The following is a 21,022-nucleotide window of genomic DNA, read 5'->3' as shown; positions in this document are numbered from 1 at the left end:
ATCACACCAATTATAGATATTTCGGTATCGAATATAGAACACTCACTAATTTCATAGGTTGAATTTTTTGGTAACTATTAACAATTTTCACATAATTCTTGAAATTTAAATCACGTTAATTTTCGACTAAACCATTTCCATGAAACCGTTAAAGATTCACATTAAGCAGAGATAAACCATGCCCAGTTCGACATATCGTTTCGAATGGCTGTTCAAACTTCCTACAGCTCATTCGAACGTATGTGTTTTCAGAGATTTCCGCTAGAGGCGCTCTAGTACCCTGAAGTGTAGGTACTGAAAGCATAACCTTCTAGGATATCATTGACATAACTTTTTTTTTTTTTTTTTTTATAATGTGATCTCATCACACGTAACAGCCTAGACCATCATAGACAAGGCTAGAAAACATCAAACAAATGTAACAATAACTAGGGTTAATAGTAAACTAACATCTGTGAGGCAAATAGCTGAAAGCTAATAAAGACAACAAGAATATATGTTTTATTAAAATAGTAATAGATCTAGAAAATAGATAAAGAATAAGAATACGTAGAAGAAGTAGAAGTATATATAAGTAAGCTTACTAGACAAAAGAAAGTAGTTAGACAAGCAGTAGGTAGAGTTGGAGAAATAATGAGATACCGAGAGAAAAAATAATAGTACAACATTAAAAAGAGTGACTAATAGACCATAAAATAGTCACCATAGGATTGCTACGTATTGCATCATACTGTAGTTACGATGAAGTATTCAAAATTTATGTAAACATTGTATTTTTTACCAAGTTAAAATTTTGTTAACACTAATTAAAAAATAATATAAATAGTAATAAGAATAACATATCAGTAACACTAATTAAATAATAATTGATATATTGAGGAAGGTTTATTAAGTAACAAGTCGTACGTAAATTACAGTATTTATGGAGGAGAGATTGTGTTTGCATGATTACAAACAATGAAATAAACTGCGAGGATTAAGTGACAAACTTACAGCAACTTTGTTGCGGTACTAAAACTTCTTCACACCTCGGGGGCGGAGCTTATGAAAGAAAGAGGGAAGCTTTCTTAAGCCACGCCTACGCGTACTGAACAAAGCAGTTTTGGGCAAATAACGATGCAATATGTAGTAATTACGAGTTAATAAATGATTTTAATGATAAAGGAGGATAAAATAAATTTTAATAGATGTATTATTATATAAATACCTAGATATGAGTAGTTAAAATCTGTATTTATGAATGTAAATATGAGTAACGACTAATCTCGGCATGAAGACTTCAAAAAATAAAACAGAGAAAGTGAATAGAAGTTATATGTAATATTAGAGTTTTTTTAGCACTATATAGATTACATAGGAAATAGAAAATAGATAATTGCATGCAAATATGCACTATTTATGCATTAAAGAAAGCAATGCAAAAATAGAGAATTAAAGACTAGCCCTACGGGAATAATGGGTTAAGATTTTAACCTACACAGCTCCGTAGACATAATTAGAAACTTAGTACTTTAAAATAGATAAGATGGATTAATATAGAACAAGAATAAAGCCTCATACCTAGTTATATTTTATATTTTACAGAATTGAGTATTATAAGAACGAAGGCAGTTATTTTTACTATAGTTATGGCAGTGTTAGGGATGTTAGTAATTTTTGTGATGTTAGTGACGGGATACCTATTATGTAGCTTAACACATTCGAGACGGAGCCCGTCACGTAGGCGAGGTATATTTTCTTGTTCAGTGGACGGAGCCCGCCTACCCGGCGGGCCCAAGTTTCGTTACTTTGAATGGCAAACGCATGTCCGTAGGTGGGTTTCGGCTTCTCAATTATACTTTGTGATGCCTCAAGTACTTGTAAAAAAATCGACAGTGCGACCAGTCCAGAATGAGAGACTGTTTCCGCGCGAATTTGTCAATTGTGCTTCAACCGAAGCAGCTGTGAATGAGTCATCAACATACATAACTTCTATACCTTGGTTTTATCGGTTTGATTGATTTGAAGCACAAATCAGCCTTGCACTAAATTCTTAGTGTAAACTAATATTTTGCAATTTCATGATATCCAATCACTGTGTAAGGTTCTTGTATTTCATTATCAACGATGTAACTGCTTGTAAAGGTTATTATAAGTACCTCAGTATTCAATTGTATTGTTCGTCGGACTTTTTTTATAATTGCAAAACGGCTCATTTATAACAAATAAACATAAATATATATAGTAAGACTATTCATGGCTTTGGATTAATTGTTTTAACAAAAGCGACACTGACCAAAGCTTAAAACTTTACTTTATTTTAAATTATAATTTGTAACTGTTACGGATATCTAGCATATCCTTCTTCAGACACGATCGAAATTAATGAAAATACAGACATATATATAAATGTTGTTATAACAGAGTTTAAATTCTTTAACCGTCATATATATATTCATTGTTATAAAAAATTTTAATTTCTTTTAACAGTCATATATAGTCATTGTTGTACTTTTTTATTTTTATTTATTTATTTATTTTTCTTATTTACCGAGGCCTTCAGCACATTCTATAAGTCTTCGTGTTCACTTTCCATTTAATCACTTTATTTTTGCTTCTTATAAGGGCCTTTCACTTTTATTATTATTTTTTATTTTTATTTATTTATTTTTTTCTCTATGTTATTCAAACTTCCTTGCCATGATTCATTAATTGGTAATCCCCCTGTCCAGTTCATCAGTTTATCTCTTCCTACCTTCTTTATCCAATCCGCTTCTTTCCACTTCCTTATTATCATTCTTTTCTCCATCTCCAATACTTCCGTCTTATCCCAATTAATTGCGTGATTCGTCTGCTTAACATGTTTGTATATGGCATTGGTATCTTTTTTCTTCCTAACATCATCTTCATGTTGTTTTATCCTTTCTTTCATTCTCTTTCCTTTTTTTATAACAATGAATATATATATGACGGTTAAAGAATTTAAACTCTGTTATAACAACATTTATATATATGTCTGTATTTTCATTAATTTCGATCGTGTCTGAAGAAGGATATGCTAGATATCCGAAACAGTTACAAATTATAATTTAAAATAAAGTAAAGTTTTAAGCTTTGGTCAGTGTCTCTTTTGTTAAAATAAATATATAGAAATGAACAAATGATTTGAGATTTGTGTATTAAATAGTCCTAAGTATATATGCTCAGAAATGAAAAAAAAATAATTGTATTCTTTGTAGTAGATTTTTTAAAAATTCCAAAAAACATGGTAAAACCGCCGTTCTGAGGGAGAAACCACGCAAAGAGGGCCTCCGTCTCGAATGTGTTAAGGAAACTATATAAAAAGAGAGGAAGAATTTCTAGTAATATTCAAATGGAAGACACGGAAATTGCCTATGAACAGCCAAGGTTACACTCAAACAAGAAAAGCTTTCACTATTTAATTAAACCTATATAAGGGAAAATTCAACAACACAACACTGAAAAACACTTTAGAACACACACATCCGATCACAGCACTAAGGTGATGGAAAGAAAACAAGATAGCACAAATATAGTGAGGGCACATACTTCACTGGACACCAATATAAACCACAGTGTTATCGAAGGTAACGCGAATTGTGTGGGTGCCGCTAATGGAAACAGCCACGAACTTTCGTCTCGAAAGTCGGAGGAACTCAAACAATATTTTGCTCCTTGTGATGTTACAATTATTTAGGATAATAACGAATTTGGAGGAAAAATACCGGCAGCGTTAAGTACAGGAGCTTGAGCACACGATGATATAGTCCTGAACTGAAGCCACGTAAAAGCGTCAGCTCATGGCCAAGGTTATTCGAAAAATTCCAGTCAGCATTCTACGGCAAGGTTAGAAATCAGAGTTGCTAACCTCATGAAACTCAGTTGTGTGGTTTTGTGTAATGAAAGTTAAGTGCTGTTATTTTAAAATTTCTCATTATTATACAAAGAAATGCAGAAATGCAATAAGGAAGTGTGTCAATTTATTTTAGGTGTGTCTTTGGTGTTTAAACTAAAATTTAGTTGTGTGACAAATAATAAAAAAGAAAGAAAGAATTCTGGTAAAATCAACCGAGTTGGAAACTATGGTTTGGACTTTGGGACAGATACTAGTGGAAATTTCCAACAAAGTTGAAGAGAGCTAACAAGAAAAGACATACATGTATCTTGACTAGGTGTAGTGAACACTATGTAGTGCAAGGTAGATGCTAACAGATGGCAGGAGCGTGTATTTCTATTAATCGAGCATACGCTATGGGCATTAAATATATATATATATATATATATATATATATATATATATATATATATATATATATATATATATATATATATATTGATTTATTAATAATTTATTATTATGTATTCACAAGTGTTCACAAATTATATTTCCTAGTTGATTGGTACTTTTTTGTTTAGAAAAAATATACCTTATTTTGGGGAGCTTCACATTGTTATACGAGTATACAATATCCATTTTTTTTCATGCTTCACTCAGACTATATTCCCTTTAACATGCTGACCTTTAATATAAGATATTTGTAAACAAATTGTAAATAGAAAATTACTTTTCAGAAAGGGGGGGAGGATAAGGACGTCATATAAACCAACCAACAGGAAATTACACTTAGCACCAGCAGCTACAAAACCTTTTCCTGTCATCTCAAATATATTTAAAATCATTACAATATCAAGCAATTAGATTCTGATTACGTTCTTCTACAAAGACAATTCTTCTCAGAGTATAAACACCTCATCCAGTTCCTTGCCAGGTGGTAAAGTGCCAAGGACCGACGAGACGTTACCACGTTGGATAGAAACGGATATGCGCTGTATTAGATAGGATGTGGAGCGAACTTCGCCGGAAACACAAGAAATGCGTCTTCCTACCTCCCTAATGAATTCTAGACTTCTTGCACCCCAAGCACCACTTGTTTCAATAGCGATTGGGGTGAAAACAAACTTTTCGAGAAGGTTGTTGTATTTTCTTTGCTTTCCAGCTTCTCTGCGATTAGCAACAGCTCCAGCGTTCATTACTGACAGAGGGAGACTTGAATGAGCGTATGTATCAGCGCATGTGAAGTCCCACAATAAACATTTACCTCTCATCCATGGAATCAGTGTCATCCCATCCGGTCGCTTTCCATCCGAACGACAGCAACCAGAAGGTTCCCGTATTGAAGGAAATCCAGATGTGTTGAGGGCTTGTAGTATTATATCACTTACCGAGGAATGTCGGGCGAATCTACCAGCGCTCTTCATGCATGAAAGGCCATGCAGGCCACGTTGGTTAACCTCATCCCCACAAGCTGGACAGCGATGAGGCTCACAAACTGCTAAGCCTAAACGTAAGGCTGCAGCAATTCGAAAGCTTTCATTTGACAAATGAAGGCCTAAAGGCTGAGAAGGTATCGCCATCAACCATGCACCCGCTTCGGGAGACGAGGCAGCAAGAAGCCTGGCTTTATCTTCTGGAACAAGAACAGATTGTAACAAATGATTATGTAATTGACATGCAATTGGTGTATACCAAGATGACTGATAACACTTTTTGTTAATCTCCGGAAGGCTTGTATCTGCTAAGTTTGCCCACTTATTAGAACCTTCTTGAACTGAACCATCTGGGTCCAAACAATAACCCTGTTGAAGGAGAGCTTCGATTAAACGCAAAGATCCGTGGTATGACGCTAAGAATGTAGGAATCGCCATATCCACAGCTCGTCGAATACCAAGACCGCGCAAACCAACAGGTAAACATGCTTGTATCCAAGAGTTGTCATTTAAGGAGCAGTTCAGAATTGATTCAAGGCCAGTTTTCAGGACAGTATCATACTTTTGCACCAAAGAACTCTCATGCCAAGATGGAAAGCATCGTAAAAAATAGGTTAGGCGAGGGATTGATAAAGATGCTCGTAAAAGGAAAAAGGCTGAATGGGCTGAAATTGAGGGAAGTCGAGACAAGAACAATTCTAAAGTAGATATTTTATTCAATAGCACGTTAGTGAGTGCTTCCGACGTGAGAGCAGCACCTAGAAGACAAGCATTCTGGATTGTTAGAGGGCGTATGCCTGGTGCAGCCTCATTAAATCTTCTAACGATTTCGTCGAATGCGGTTTCATCTGTTCCAAGACAACCCACCTCGCATTTAGAAAAGTTAAGACGCAAGCCAAGAAGTGATGCCTTCTTATTTATTTCTATTAAAGATGAAAGAACTATCTCGGGGTCACCACCAATTGTTCCATCGTCTAAGTACCAAATGTTTAATTCGGTATTCAGTGATTTAACTAAAGAGTGAATGGTTATAGCGAAAAGTGCTGGGCCCAGGGGATCACCTTGTTGTACACCTCTCTGAGAAAAAATAGTGTTTCCGTTGAAAAACAGATCACTTGGTTGAGCATAACATTGATAAACATATGCATAAATTGAAGGAAAATTATTCATCACTGCGGCAAGCATAGTATCCCGGCGAAGCTCATTAAATGCGTTACGAAAATCCAATTTTACAATCGCCTTAGTAGCACTGTGAGTAGAAGAGAAATAAACTCGGGCTGCGTGAACAGCTGCCTCGGCACCATTAGGAACACAAACACCAAGCTGATGGGGGGATAAAAAGTTCTTAACTGGCTCACGTATTCTAAAGCATACAATTTTTGCCGATATTCTGCGCCAAACATTCCCAACCGCTATGGGCCGAATACCACCATCCTTTTTTCTTAGCGCTGTAAGTTTGGCGCCGAAGAACAGTGGGCGAACTTCCGTTGGTACTTTTCCAGAAATGATTAAATTAAATAGATCACATAAGGATTTTAGCAGTTTTTCCTTCGATTCCAGTATTTCACAAGAAAGAAGGTCTTTAAGAATTGAAGGACGAAGCCCATCTAGACCTCCCGCGCTGCCTGACAGAAAGGAGTTAATTGCTTTTTGAACCTCCATAATCGAAACTCCTTGAAAAGTGTGTTGACCATCAGGAAGATCCGGCGCAATGAAATTGCCAGGGTGGGCAGGATGCTTTTCCAACAGGGTCTCCAGTACAGAGGTATCCGGAGTCGCAACCGTATCATCAGAAATTAAAAGACGTGCTGCTCCACGGATGTCACCATCGGCAAGTTTATTCTCTACAACCTTCAAATTAGAAAATTTGTGGTTTAATCGAGGTTTGTTCATCTTAGTTGAAGGCCAGGTTAAGGCGTCATGGCCAATATTACACCAGAGGCGAACTCGCTGCTTCACCCAAGTAGTTAAATTCTTAACTTTATATGATTGTTTGGGAGCACTTAAAGCAACAAATGGAAACAGGCAAAGGTTAATCCAGTCTTTTGCATCATTTGAAGTTGTTATATGGTTTAACAGCTCTGCGAGTGCGTCAGCCACCGTTGCACGAGCACCTCTTGGAACACGTCTTAATATGTGTGTCGAGCACCTTAGTGATAGTAATATCTTGCCCAGGTTAGAAATCGTCAAATCTTTCGTGTTAATACTGCTGTTAGTGTCGGCAGCATTTGCAGTTTTACTCTGAAGGCAGGCATTAAAAGTGACATCAGAGCAAACATCATCATCACGCACAACCCGATGTTTCTTACCAATATGTATAGATAAACCTCTGGCACTCACATATGTATAAATGTACATATTTTGAAATTGGAAATAACATGATTGTTCTACAAAAATTGTTAAAAAGTAATAAATGTATTATAATAAAAAAAAGAAAATATATACAGTAGAGACATGATATAACATGATAGGTAACGGGAACTATTTGTAATTTGCATATATATGATGTATTTAGGTTTTAGAAATGTATTAATTTTGTTGTTAGTTGTTGAGATAATCGATTTCCAAAAGAAAATCTAGCCGCTCACGAAGTTCCCTCAGTTTTGAGGGGGGCATGTAGGTACATATTAAAGGATTATAGGATTTTCATTAGGTGATTGGAATAATTATAATTTAAAGTCTAAGTTAAGAAACTACAAAGATGTGAAATTGTGATATGTTGGAGTGGCACGTGTTATTGTTCTTGTTTGTTTGTTTATGTAATCAGTTACGCATGGTTGTGTTTTGATGTTCATGAAATACTGTTGAGACGCTAATTTGCAGTATGGTGTAAACAGAAATTAAGAGAATGAATGTAAGCCTGAATTTCAGAAAGATGTAACGAAACCATTTGTTAACACAGACACAATTCGGATATGGCATAATATTCAGATTCGCAGAGATTGACAGTCTGGGAATTCATTCACAATGTAACGCGGTCTGCAACGAAAGTTTGACCAATAGCTGAGGTAATCAACGTCGAGTCACGAAATGACGAATTCCATCGTCTGCAGAAGAGAATAAAAAAACAGATCTAGATTGGATCAAGATCAGAAGTCGGAGAGCAGAAGTCGGAGTTTGATATGAGAACTCTCAGTTGTAAATTACGAGTATTACGAATGACCATCTATTGATGGTTGGCTTTTAGTCGGCTAGCTGTGATAAAGCCGAATTCCGATACCAACGTCATCCAGAGAGAAGCCCAGGAGTGGACATTCGTCAACCCAAAAAGCCTGAACATCTAAAGGTATGTGTACCTCAGTTATAGGTGTTACTTGTGATCAAAGTTCCAGACATTTAAGTACTGTGATCTGAATTCATTACGTCATATCCACTAGTACAACAGAATTACACTATTACAGTTTTCATTGTTTTCAGATAATGGGTAGAAGCAACTTCTTTGCGTCAGAACGCAGTCATCCCCGAAATCTATAGGCACGACGCAAGGACGTTGTAATATGAAAATGTTCATATGCCAAGTAAAAATTTGTCCTTGTATTTACATAAAGCTATTCAGAACGTGCAATAATATTCATAATAATAATAATAATAATAATAATAATAATAATAATAATAATAATAATAATAATAATAATAATAGCTGTAGTAATAGTAGTACGGAAAATTGAAGTCATATTTTTATTCACATTTTTCAAGTTTCGAACCTAAAATATCGCGTTACTTTTGAACGAAAATAACAGTTACTAACGCGTTACATTTTAGGAGAAAGTAAAGTAACTTGTAATGCGTTACATTTTTACAAGTAACTTACTCAACACTGCTTGCAGCTGACAACATCGTGCTCATGGGTTCTCTCGGGATATTCCAACTTTCTCATTCCACGAACTCGTCCATTATTATTCACTTGTTTCAATTATTGTCTTCTTTACCACACAGGCATTTTCGTTGGACATTAAACATAAGGATTTCTTTTTCAAGCTGTTAACCCAAACCAATACGAATCGAAAAACAGTTGTATTTTCTGTTGCTCATTAACGTGTTTTCGCAAAAAAAAAAATATATATATATATACAGAAAAAACACGGGGAAATGTATTTCTATTCAAAAGTGAAACAGCAGACTCAGAATTCCTTAACCTAAAACGAACCCATCATATACTGTTAATTAATATGTCGTTAATTATATTAATCTTTTACGAGATAATTATTATTACAATTATTATTCCTGAAGATTTGATTTTTCAAATATTGAAACATCGGAGTTTTAAAATATCTTAATATAATAAAGCGTGTGTCATCGCTGATCAATCACCATCAAAATTCCTTAAGTAAATAAAAAAGTTGCCCGACGTGGATTCGATGGAAGAACCTCCAGATTACTCCAAGCGCCTTGACCACTGAACCGCGATCACTACAGTGTAAATTATTTGTCGTTAGTGTAGTTTCGTTAGGTTTCTTTTCCTCCGCTTGTAAAGTTGTGTTATTTTTCTTCGTTTCACAAAGTCCGTCGTATTTCTTTTATGATGATATAAGTTAATAATCTTCGGCAAAATTTATATTAATAACATAAACATAACCTAAGCTGCGAATACACAGACCTTGAATCACATAATACTTAATGTAAAATGAAATCTTGCAGGTTTGCGCCCCACGATTATGCCGAGTAGGCTTAGGGGGACGGTGATGATGAAAATAATGAAATGATGGAATCAAAGCGGTGAGAGGAAACGGAAGAACCCCAAGAAAACCCACCACACCGTGTTTGTCTACTACAAAGACCACTTGGTGCGAGATGGGATCGAACTATAAACCCCACTTACAAGAGGTGATTGCTCTATCATTTTGCCATACTTAATGTAAAACAGCTATTATTTAGAACATTGCTCAACTGCAGTGAATACGTTCAATACTATAGTATGTAAGTAATTCTAATATGTTTTGACACGTATCTCGAAAGAACTGGAATTTTTTTGCAAATCCAGAGTGGGGGTAACTTCGACTCCCGCAGTGTGAACCCATGGTCCCATTTTTCCCCCTTTATTTATGCTAATTCCGTAAGCAGCCCTAAGCTATCCAAGTGTTGTTGTTTTAAGGATTCTTATTTTTGATTATCATATTAAAACAACACCAATTTGGGGCACTTTGTGGTATTTGTTATAAACGTGCGCCCTCGGAACTTTTCGATTTTTAATCCGTTTGTCTCGGAACTATTCCCAAGACAGAAAGTGTAACAGAATCTTACCTTCATTCTTATAATTTTGTTTACAAAGTTTGAGGTCCACACACCGAACCCTTCCCCTGGTTATCCCCTGCTCCCAAAGATTCTTTTAGTGTCTGACCACTTGAGTAAATATCTCCTTGGTAATATATATGTATGAAATTCCTCCAGAGGTCTGTGGTGTATCATACGAGGTAACAAGCTTGTTTTCCTTAGTTACTATATTTAAACGTATAACAGTAAGTATTACATATTATATATCAAATATCAAATTTGCAATATTGCAAGTTAAAGAAACACATATAATAAGAAGTCTCATAATGTTTGAAAATAAATTCGGCTAAAACTGCCTGAGACTACATATAAGTCTTAACAGAAGTTGTGGAGAGACCACGGTGGCTCAGTGGTAGAGCGTTCACCTCTGGTGCTTGGGGTTCGATCCCAGCATTCGCCAAATGAACTTTGTGGTGGACAAACACCGTGTGCGCGGGTTTCTCGGGGTTCTACGTTTACTCCCACTTTCTTCATTCACAATTTCATTCATTACTCATCATCACCGTATCCTTTAGCCTAACCGGCATAACCGTTGGACGCAAAACTCAAAGAATTCATTTTCATTTCAGAACTTGTGGAATGTTCAGAATAAATGTTGCCGAAAAGCAATGTCCTTTGGGTGGACCCGAACCCGTGACCCTCTATGTAGAAATACAGTATGCTAACCACTCATCTAAGAAACCTAACGGAAAGTTCGGTTAAAATTATAACCGAAGGGCACCATTATGTGTAGGACTAATTCTCTCTCTTTCTCTCTCTCTTATGTTTCACAAATATTACATGTTTCGGTAATTTTTGAATATTACCTATGCTTTATGTCAAATTATTTGGTAGTAGTTTTTGGCAGACGGTCCTTCCAAATAAATCTTAACTAACACAGTAGTAACCAATGTTTTGTTTACTGATTTTCTGGAGGGGAAAGAACTTAGACTCTTGGCTAGTTTTGGTAACTTAAAAATTGCGGCTCCCCTCCTGGGCCAGGGGTGCCTATTCCTCCAGATGCTTGAAAGAAACAGGTATGCCTTCAGGTTACGGTTTGGAGGCGGTATTAACTGTAGCAAATAAAGTTTCGTCACTGCAATTCTGCGTATGACATGTTCTCCCTATGGATATGTGCCTGTCTTTACAGGTATTTGTTTACCTTATATCAGTAACGAATTTACAAGAAACCCTTTTTTTATTAATCTCGGGACTGGGGGAAAGAAGTGGAGTTTTTAAGCATATATATAATTAACAGTAGCTTCTTTCTTTCTAATAAGCTACTGTATACGTTTCAAATAAATATGAATAACTTACCCGACATTCACATATCAGTTGGTATTTTCTTCCATTCTCTATTTAAAACGTATCTATTATGATGTTTCTTTCTTTCTTATCCCATATTGCTAGGACATTCCTCACTAGTTCTATTAATATGTCTTTCTTAATCATATTTAACTGTGGAGAGAAACCTCTCGAGTATAGACATACAGAATCCTCTGCGGACGAAATTTCAAACAAATGAAAATTTATTCCTTGCAGCGCTTCAAGGAGAACCAAAGAGAACATGAGCCACAGTGATACTTCCGCCGAACATCGATGTAAAAAAAAATCTCGGTTGTTTTTCATCGCGACAACTAATTCACCCTCGCGGTTGACCTCTAGGTCGCAATGCTGCGTACATGTTCCGCATGTGCATACCCATTTGAATCCATATGTTGTGCTAGTATCGAGAATGACACCTCGACCTCGATCGCAAGGTCTCTTTGGTATGTTTCTACCCTTGGGCCTTATTTTAACAACTTGTGCAAATGTCTGGGGGTTCCAGACCTTCTGGCTACGCCACTGCTTGGTAGCATGCATTCTTCCTAAACATCATCAATCTCTGTTCACTTCCACATTAAGCCGTAATTTTATTTTTTCAATCCAAAGAGAATACATTCGTTCTCCTTCGAATTTGGCGTTCTTAAAAATAAAATTGTTAAATGAAACTTACGATTTTGCCATTTTCAATGTAAATTTCTGTTCCCTCCTCCGCAAAACAAATCTCTTGAGCGCAACTTGCGTGTATGGTCCCCCTGTTCCAAATTGAAAAATTGAATTTGGATATTTTCTGCAAGACTATTGCCGAGATATAGAATTTCATATCCACTATTTCTGTTTACTTGGTACTGCAATTAATAGATTTGAAAGTAAATGTTTTGTGTATGTATAATTGTGCAGAACAGCCATGGATAAATGTTTTGTGCTGCCATATATAACTGTATGAAAGTTGTTAGGAAAGTTTATGGAGGGGTGGAAAATATTCTTCCCAGGCTGGAACAACAGTATTTAAGGTAGTGCCAGGGAAAGAAAAACTAGAGACAGGGGATTTCCTTAGCTTGCCCCCCTACAAAAACGTTTTGTAAGTGAAAAACGTTCTGCGTCTGACGTATGACTGCCTAGCGTTCAGTGTGGCTCCGTGGATGAGTGAGTAGAGTCGTTGCTTGGTAATCATAAGTTCCATGGTTCGAGTCCTGCTCAGAGCAGTCCAATTTTTTCATTATTTGTTTCCCATATCTGAAGACGTATCTCTCCTTCCGTAATCATCTGATGCTCTCAACTGAGTTCTCCACTTGAATGCAACAATTGGTAGTGGGATGCTCTCAGATTTGGGTGAGCTTCTACATGTCTACTTACAAAATCAAAATTTGCGACAAAATATGGATGCTATCCGATCATTTTGTGTGAAATTCTAGATTTGCGCATGTGACTATCTCTCTTTCATCATATTTGCATCTCTCGTTTTCCAATGTCATCAGCTTTCGCACGAGATGGCTTGGGAGGAAAACTTGAAATCATAAAACTGCCATACCAATGGGCTCACTCTCACTAAGCATTTGATTAAATGTGTGTGTTTTCACACTGAAAGAGTGGGGTATCCGCTCTTATTACCCTTCTGAAGTGACAGAATATTTATTCAGTCTCTGCAAAGTCATTTCAGATCAAACGGCAAAAAGAGTGTTCATTCCAACAGCAACGGGAATGGACTTTACTTTTTTGTTTCAATTTATTTTCACAAATAGGACAAATATCAAGTAATATGTTTGGCATAAGAACTACACTTCTAAGATTTATTTCATTTTGGAAAAATGATGCTGTAGACAGTAGTGGGAATTTCGCCCAAGTGTACGCTAATTTTCAATTCCAGGCGATTATGCCACCCGCCTTCCTTTACAGCTAATTTGGTTGCATACTTCCCGGCAAATGCATCGGACTCAGCTGGTGGAGGACTTTAGCCGTAAATCTCCATATGGCTGTACCATCCATCCTACTATACAATATAACGCTGTCCGGAGAATTGACCTTTCTCAGTGTATATGGCCATAATACTTTTTTTTTTTGGTTTATTGGTCACTTTAAAATAAAGGAGCGTTTGATTTTCTTACAATACGTACCAAAAATGATAACTCTTTCCCCTTTTAATTTGCGTCCTCTGGTAAACTTCCTACCTCCGATAAAAGATTTAGCTACTTGCACGGTTGTTCGGATTACTCCTATTTGGATGTTTTTAAAAAGTAATTTTTCAAAAGAGTACTTTCTTGGTTTGCACTTTGGGAAGAGGGGGGTGGGAACTTCACCGCTTTTAGTTTCGTACTATAGAGCCGTGTATTAACGCTCTAAAACCCGATTTTGTAAAAAGTCCGGAATTCGGAAATATCCGGAATTTAGGAATTTCTGATTTCGTAAATATTTCGAAATTCGGAAAAATTCGGAATTTTTCTGAATTCCTGGATTTTTGTGAATTTCGGAAATTTCTAAATTCCGGATTCTTTCCGAGTTCTGGAATTTTTCAGAATTCCGGAGTTTTACCGAATTCCATAATTTTCCGAAATCCGGAAAGTGAAACTTCCGCTTCCGGAAAATGAATTTCTGTTTGTTAATATGAAACGTGGCGGACATAAGTCTTTGTCCAGGTAGTGGCTACTGCTTTGAAACAAATACAAATTATGAGAATTAAATCTGTGTATCTGTAGTTTCGTGTGGAGAGAAAACAAACGTGTGAACAAAAGGTTTAAGAACAACTCAAGTTACTATTATAAAGTTTGGCGAAGATTATTCACAAAAGAAATACGAAAGACGTTTCGAAACGAAGAAATATAACATATAACTTTGCAAGCGTAGACAAATAAACCTAACGTAATCAGACTAAAGACCAATCGTTTACCGCGTACCGATCGCGGTTCAGTGGTCAAGGTGCTTGTTCCAATCCACGTCGCAGAATTTCTTTTAACTTTAGGATTTTTGATGGCGATTGATCAGCGATGACACACGTTTTATTATATTCAGATATGTGAATACTCGTATGGTTCAATACTTGAACTATGAAATCTTCAGGAATAGTAATAGTAATAATAATAAACTAATAATAATTAATATTATCTCGTAGAAGATTTAAAGCTAGGAGCTAATTATCGGTCAGGTCATACCATTAAAAGCAGAAACGTGACATTTGGAAAGAATATTTTGGTTTGGTTAAATGTTGCCGGAAGAGGAATTTCTCATCTCGTTTCTAAAAGAAACAAAATAACATGAGAATTAACATTTTACATTCGAGACGGGACAAGGCTAACTCAAAATTTTTGTCTCGCTTTGGAGATGAGAATCGAGACGAGACGAAAAGTATCGTAAACATTTCCCGTCTTGTCTCGGGTTCTTCAGTAACAATTGCTCTGTAGACTGAATCTCATAGGCTATTTCGCTACATTGTATTTTAGAGCTCATTGAATCATGGTCTGTGTAGGTATTTTTGTAGCAAAGCTATTATATTTACCTCTGCATTTCCAAAAAATTAGATTATTATATGCCTTACTGTTGCATGATATTTAGTTATTTTCATTACAGTAATTTTCCTTAAAACATACAGTAGAATACTTTCTACATGAAAGTTCAGTCTCACGCTCAAGTTTAAAATTTTGGTAGTTGCAGAGGTGTGTCTTGAAGGTACGGAACCCTTTCTCCGAAATCTCTACTTTTAAGTAAGTTTTGCAAAATTTTAGGCCAAGTTTAAACTTTTAATGCAATAATAATAATAATAATAACAATAATAATAATAATAATAATAATAATAATAATAATAATAATAATAATAATAATAATAATAATAATAATAATAATAATAATAATAATAATAATTATTATTATTATTATTATTATTATTATTATTATTATTATTATTATTATTATTATTATTATTGTTATTATTATTATTATATCAACACCGTGTTTAATTTTTAAAAGATATGCGGTTTGTATCTGAATAGTAAAAGCTAATTGACTGTCGATCTCGGTTCTCGAGAAGTCTTCAGGAGGCAAGGACATTAGTCACGTTCCGGGTTAACAGCCAAAAATTATTAAAAGATATAGGCTTCAGCCTAACATGTTCAAAACAGCTGGGACCAGGTTTAGGCCCGTCAACAGCTCGAGCGGCTCGGCTTACAGCTCAGGCACTACCGAACCGAACCGAGAAGTGAGCCGAGCCAACATCTCACCCAACCGAGCCGATTTGAGCCATCGGCTTAGTTGAGCTGAGTCGAAACGTGCCAATAGACTAGTTTGAACTTAGCTGGCTCGAACCGGTTCACATGAGTCGAGTAGGTGACCCATGCCAAACGAGAAAGCTCGAACCATTGCCTCAATTGAGCCGTGTCGATGGCTCGTTCCAACTAAGCCGGCTAAGGTCATCGGCTCAATCGGGCCGAGCCGACGGTTCATCCCAACCGAGCCGACTCGATCTGTTTGCTCAGTTGATACCAGCCGAGCCGGTTGATATCACAACCCGGGTTGGTCTACTGCTTGGGCTCGAGAATTCGACCCTGCAGTTCTCAGACTTGATTTTAAGAACTACACTATATACTTATATTGGTGATTACGACATTTGAGGCTGTCTCGTAATAATAATAATAATAAACTCTTGTCCTCTCGTTATCTAGACGAGATACACTAAAATTGCCCCACGAGATGCACTAAAATTACGAGACAAGATGAACCCCTGTCGTGAGCAACACTAAAAGTATTCCACATTACTGCTTACATTTCTCATGGCTTTCGCTTTCCAGTCTAATCAGGCCGTTAGTTCAAAACGAGTTAAAACGAGCTGAACGAGCGAGCGAGCCGTTATCAAACTCGACTCAACTCGAAACTCGACCTCGAAACGAGCGACTTGGCTCGGAACTCAACTCAAGAAAATTACCTTTGACTCGACTCGAATTGAACTCGAGTCGAGTTGAATTTTGGCTCAACTCGTGCTCATCCCTATTCGTATTTGTATTTTATGTTTGCACTTCAACAATTTCTACTCTTTTTTCTTCGTTTACCTGCTGTTTCTGGATTTCTCTTTTGGTGTCGTCCTGTATTTACACCCTGCACTATTCTTATTCCCAGCTTGTGACCCGCTTCAATGTCTTATTCAGTTTAGGCTTTTCTCCTTACCTTGAATACACATGTGATTGATTTAATTTTCACGTTCCGCGCAGGACCGATGCAAAATTATTATTATTATTATTATTATTATTATTATTATTATTATTATTATTATTATTATTATTATTATTATTATTATTATTATTATTATTATTATTATACTATTGAACTTGCACGGCGAAATTACTGTATAATACGATATCATTTCTGTAATTTTACTCCATTGTATGTTATTTAGTTTATTAATGGGCACTAAATTGTCTCCAGATAATCGAATAAATTAACTTCGGCATGCACTTTGGTGGAAATATCATTACAGGAACATTGGCGGTTTGTTCCAAACATCAGGGCTGAAATTAGCAATATTTAGCTTATGATGTTGCATGAGAAGATATTGTAGAGGTGAAATGCTGGACTTGTGGGTAATAAAGCTAATCAATATGGCTTCAAATCCTTTTCAAGTTATTTTATTTTCAAAGCAATAGTGCAGAATCAAAGAGTGACTTCTCATACTTAATGAGCAATCCTTAAGGAACTGGACGAAAACACTTGTATCATGCTAGAGATGATTTACGCATGTTAATTGGGAAAGGGCAAGGAAATTACTAGGACATTCGAAACACTTCGTTCATCTGCAGTATGCACATTTTTATTTATCGTTCTAAGGAAAAAACAGTACACCATTTGTTATTGTTAAACTGACTAGCGCAATCGGTGGAATATGATGGTCTCTATAATAGGCACATGTCCGAAGAAGTTTGCCTATTGTAGAGACTCACATGTGTGAAATTAGGAAAAATTTCGTTTTATCGATCACCGCCCTCTGATTCATACCCCTGATTAGATATACTTGATTCCTCATTTTCATTGTATCACTTCTCTAATAAGTGTCAGTGGAATTTTTACCGAGTTTTCACTTAACATCTCAAAGGGGCAATACGCTCTCTTTTATCGCCTCTCACGTGCTGTATGCATTATTAAAAATCATTCTACTTGTAGTGGATTCGAATTTACGTCCTTTGTATTTTCAATCTAGCATCTTAGCCACTACATTCCTGCGCTCTATCCATCTAGAATATGAGAATTACATCAATACAGAGAAAGCGGAGAAAAAGAAAGTACAAATTGTCGAAGTGAGAACATAAAATACAAATGCGAACATATATTCCAACAAACGAAACGTTTACCAAGCAACGATCTTCGTGTAGTGGTTAAGGCGCTAGATTACAAATCCAAGGGACGGAGGTTCGATTTGCTCCAAGGTGTATATATTTTTTTTTAGTTTCTTGTTAAAATAATGCACAGAGCACATGAGAGGTGGTGAAAGAGAGCGTATTATCCGTCTAATACGTTAAGTGAAAAAGAGTTAAAAATTTCGGTGAAATTTATTAGAGAAGTAAAACAATGAAAACAAGGAAGTAGGTATATTTAATCAGAGGTATGTGTCAGAGGGTGGTAATCTCAAAAACTGCAAACAAAGCGTCTGTGTCGACTCGTTTTCCTAGACGAGACGTAACAGGTCCTTGTCTGGACTTGTCGTGTTTTAAATGTCTTGAAAGCATTCCATAGCCCTCTCTTGTCCGATTATCAATTCTAACTTGTAAACTTCGTTACATTTCGAAGCCGCATGGCTTCCATTTTTAATTCTACTATTATGAGGTTTACGAAAGAAAAATCGACGAAAGGAGACTAGATAACAATTTGTCTCGTTTCGGAAACACTAGATTACACCGGGATAGCCACGAAACCAGTGGCGGATCTAGAAGATAAAAACTTGGGGACTGCCTGAATTTAGACTATGATAAGTATATGATGACCTTACTATAAATTTTCAAAACTATATAAATAATAGCTTAAATTATTTTCGTCAATCTGAAAGGGGGGACCTAGGCCCCCGCCCCCGAGCTAGATCCGCCAGTGGACAAGACGAAACACAGGCTTTTTCTCGCCTCTCCAAAACGAGACATTTTCACATGACGAGACGAAACAGGCGAACATGTTGTGTCTAGCGTATCATAACCATTCCTTTTATAAAATTCTGTCTTCATCTCATTATCAAGTTATTTGTTGAAATCCGACCTCGAAATAAAATCATAATTGTATTTTTTTAAATCATTCTATTTTCTACGGTTTTCATTCCACGGTCAGTCTACGGTTTTCATTCTTCCACTTGTGAAGTGGAATTAACATATGATAGGTTATAATGGTGTTGTGAAAGTTTGTTATGTGTCTAATTGTTTAAAACCAAATACATTTAGACAGTCGATATTATGTGGGATTAATTGCATTCATCTATTACTACTTAACTGTCTATGTATAGTATATCTATAAGTGCAGTGTTCTACGTTTCCCTTCGTAGAACAAAGTTGTTTGAAGGCTCTGGATTAAGTGTAATGGAATTGTATAATAGTCTAGTCATGTAACTTTGATGGGGAAATGGAAGTTTGAACTATAGCATGAAGTGTGGAAGGAGGGATCATTTTTTTCTCTTGAAATGTCTATGTTACATTGCTTGTTCCGTTCGCTGTATCGCTATGTCCTCGCTGCTTCCTTTCAGGCGTTATTCAGCGTGCCTCGGCGGCTAGCCTCTGCATAGCAAAACTCACGAGTGTAATATGCATGATTCACTGTGTAACGCAGTGTTGCAATAACTTCGCTTTGTCGTTCACAAATATAGTGCTTTTGCTGTCTTGAATATCAATACAACTGGCTGTGCAAAAAAATAACTGAATACGAATCTGCTAAAAGTCTAGTTATATAGTTTAATATTGTAGTCTCAATATGGTCCCTCATCCCAAAAAATATGATTGTTTTTACACGACACATTTGGGGGGAGTGGGAGTTGTGTAAGTCACAATACTTTGGCATTCGGGATATTAGTGATATGTTGTTCGGAATTTGGAACCTTAGGTGATAACGCTTGCAATTATTACTTTGCTGTTTTATGGCTGTTTGTATTCGGCATTCTTATTATGTAAGCTTCCATTTGTCATCTCGTTGATTTGAATGGAAGCACCACACTCTCAGTTCCGGGAACATCTCTCTCTCTCTCTCTCTCTCGATCTCCCTCTCTCTCTCGCTGTCTCTGCAATACGCACATTTCTGAAGAAATTTGCCTATCCTAGAGACTCACATGGGCGAAATTTGGGAAAATTTCCAGTTTTTCCGGTCACCACCCTCTGATACAACCCCTGATTAAATATACTTGCTTCCTCATTTTCATCGTCTCACTTGTCTAATAAATTTCGCCGAAATTTTAAACTTGTTTTCACTAAACATATTAAGCGGGTTATACGCTCCCTTTTGCCATCTTTCATGTGCTGTATGCATTATTTAAAAAAATAAATAAAAAATATACTACTTGGAGCAGATTCGAACCGCCGTTCTTTGGATTTGTAATCTAGCGCCTTAAGCACTACACCAAGATTTTTTTATTTTCATTTGATTACATTACAGGAACTTATAACACCTCAGTGCATATATTCATTATACACGATTCGTAAGTAGTGAGCAAAATATTTGTTTTCGAACGTACAGAAAATCTTTTACACGCATTTTTCAGAAAAATAATGTAATCAAACATATTGCCACATGGATACGTATCCCTGATATAGAAAAGTAATTGTCCAATTAGCCAAGTGACAGTATTGTGTTTTGTGATCGGAAAGAAACGATATTCGGGAAACAGTATATACTGAGGTTCAAACACAGTCGCATGTAAACGGCAGATGAAACTTAAAATTCGTGTTAACGTTCTCCAGATATCAGGTGATTGAGCAGAGAATTGCAGTCTGTGTTCAATCGTATCAGGTGGAGCACACTGTTGACACGTATCCGTTTGTAGTACTCCAATACGTTTTAATTTAACATTAGTAGGAACAAGCTCATTCACAATCATATATCAGGTACTCCTTACCTGCGTTGACAGAGTGACATGGTGCACATTATGTCATATCATCTTCCAGTTTTTTGTGGGAAACGTTTGTTGAACGTGCGGAACCGTTTCGTTGTACAGAGGTGCAAGTAAGTACTGACCCAGAAT

The 21,022-nt window shown here is 36.2% G+C and overlaps 1 protein-coding gene across 1 annotated transcript in view; it reads left to right on the top strand.

Moving 5' to 3' along the window:
- The window catches only part of LOC145662092 (SET domain-containing protein SmydA-8-like), a 444,266-nt gene that overhangs the window by 324,583 nt on the left and 98,661 nt on the right, over window positions 1–21,022 (top strand). The window lies entirely within an intron of this gene.

The sequence above is a fragment of the Thermobia domestica genome, chromosome 10, assembly GCF_964235325.1.
Source record: "Thermobia domestica chromosome 10, izTheDome1.hap1.1, whole genome shotgun sequence".
Classification (NCBI taxonomy): Eukaryota; Metazoa; Arthropoda; class Insecta; order Zygentoma; family Lepismatidae; genus Thermobia; species Thermobia domestica.
Note: the sequence above shows the minus strand (reverse complement) of the source record. Positions and strands in the feature narration are given on the sequence as shown.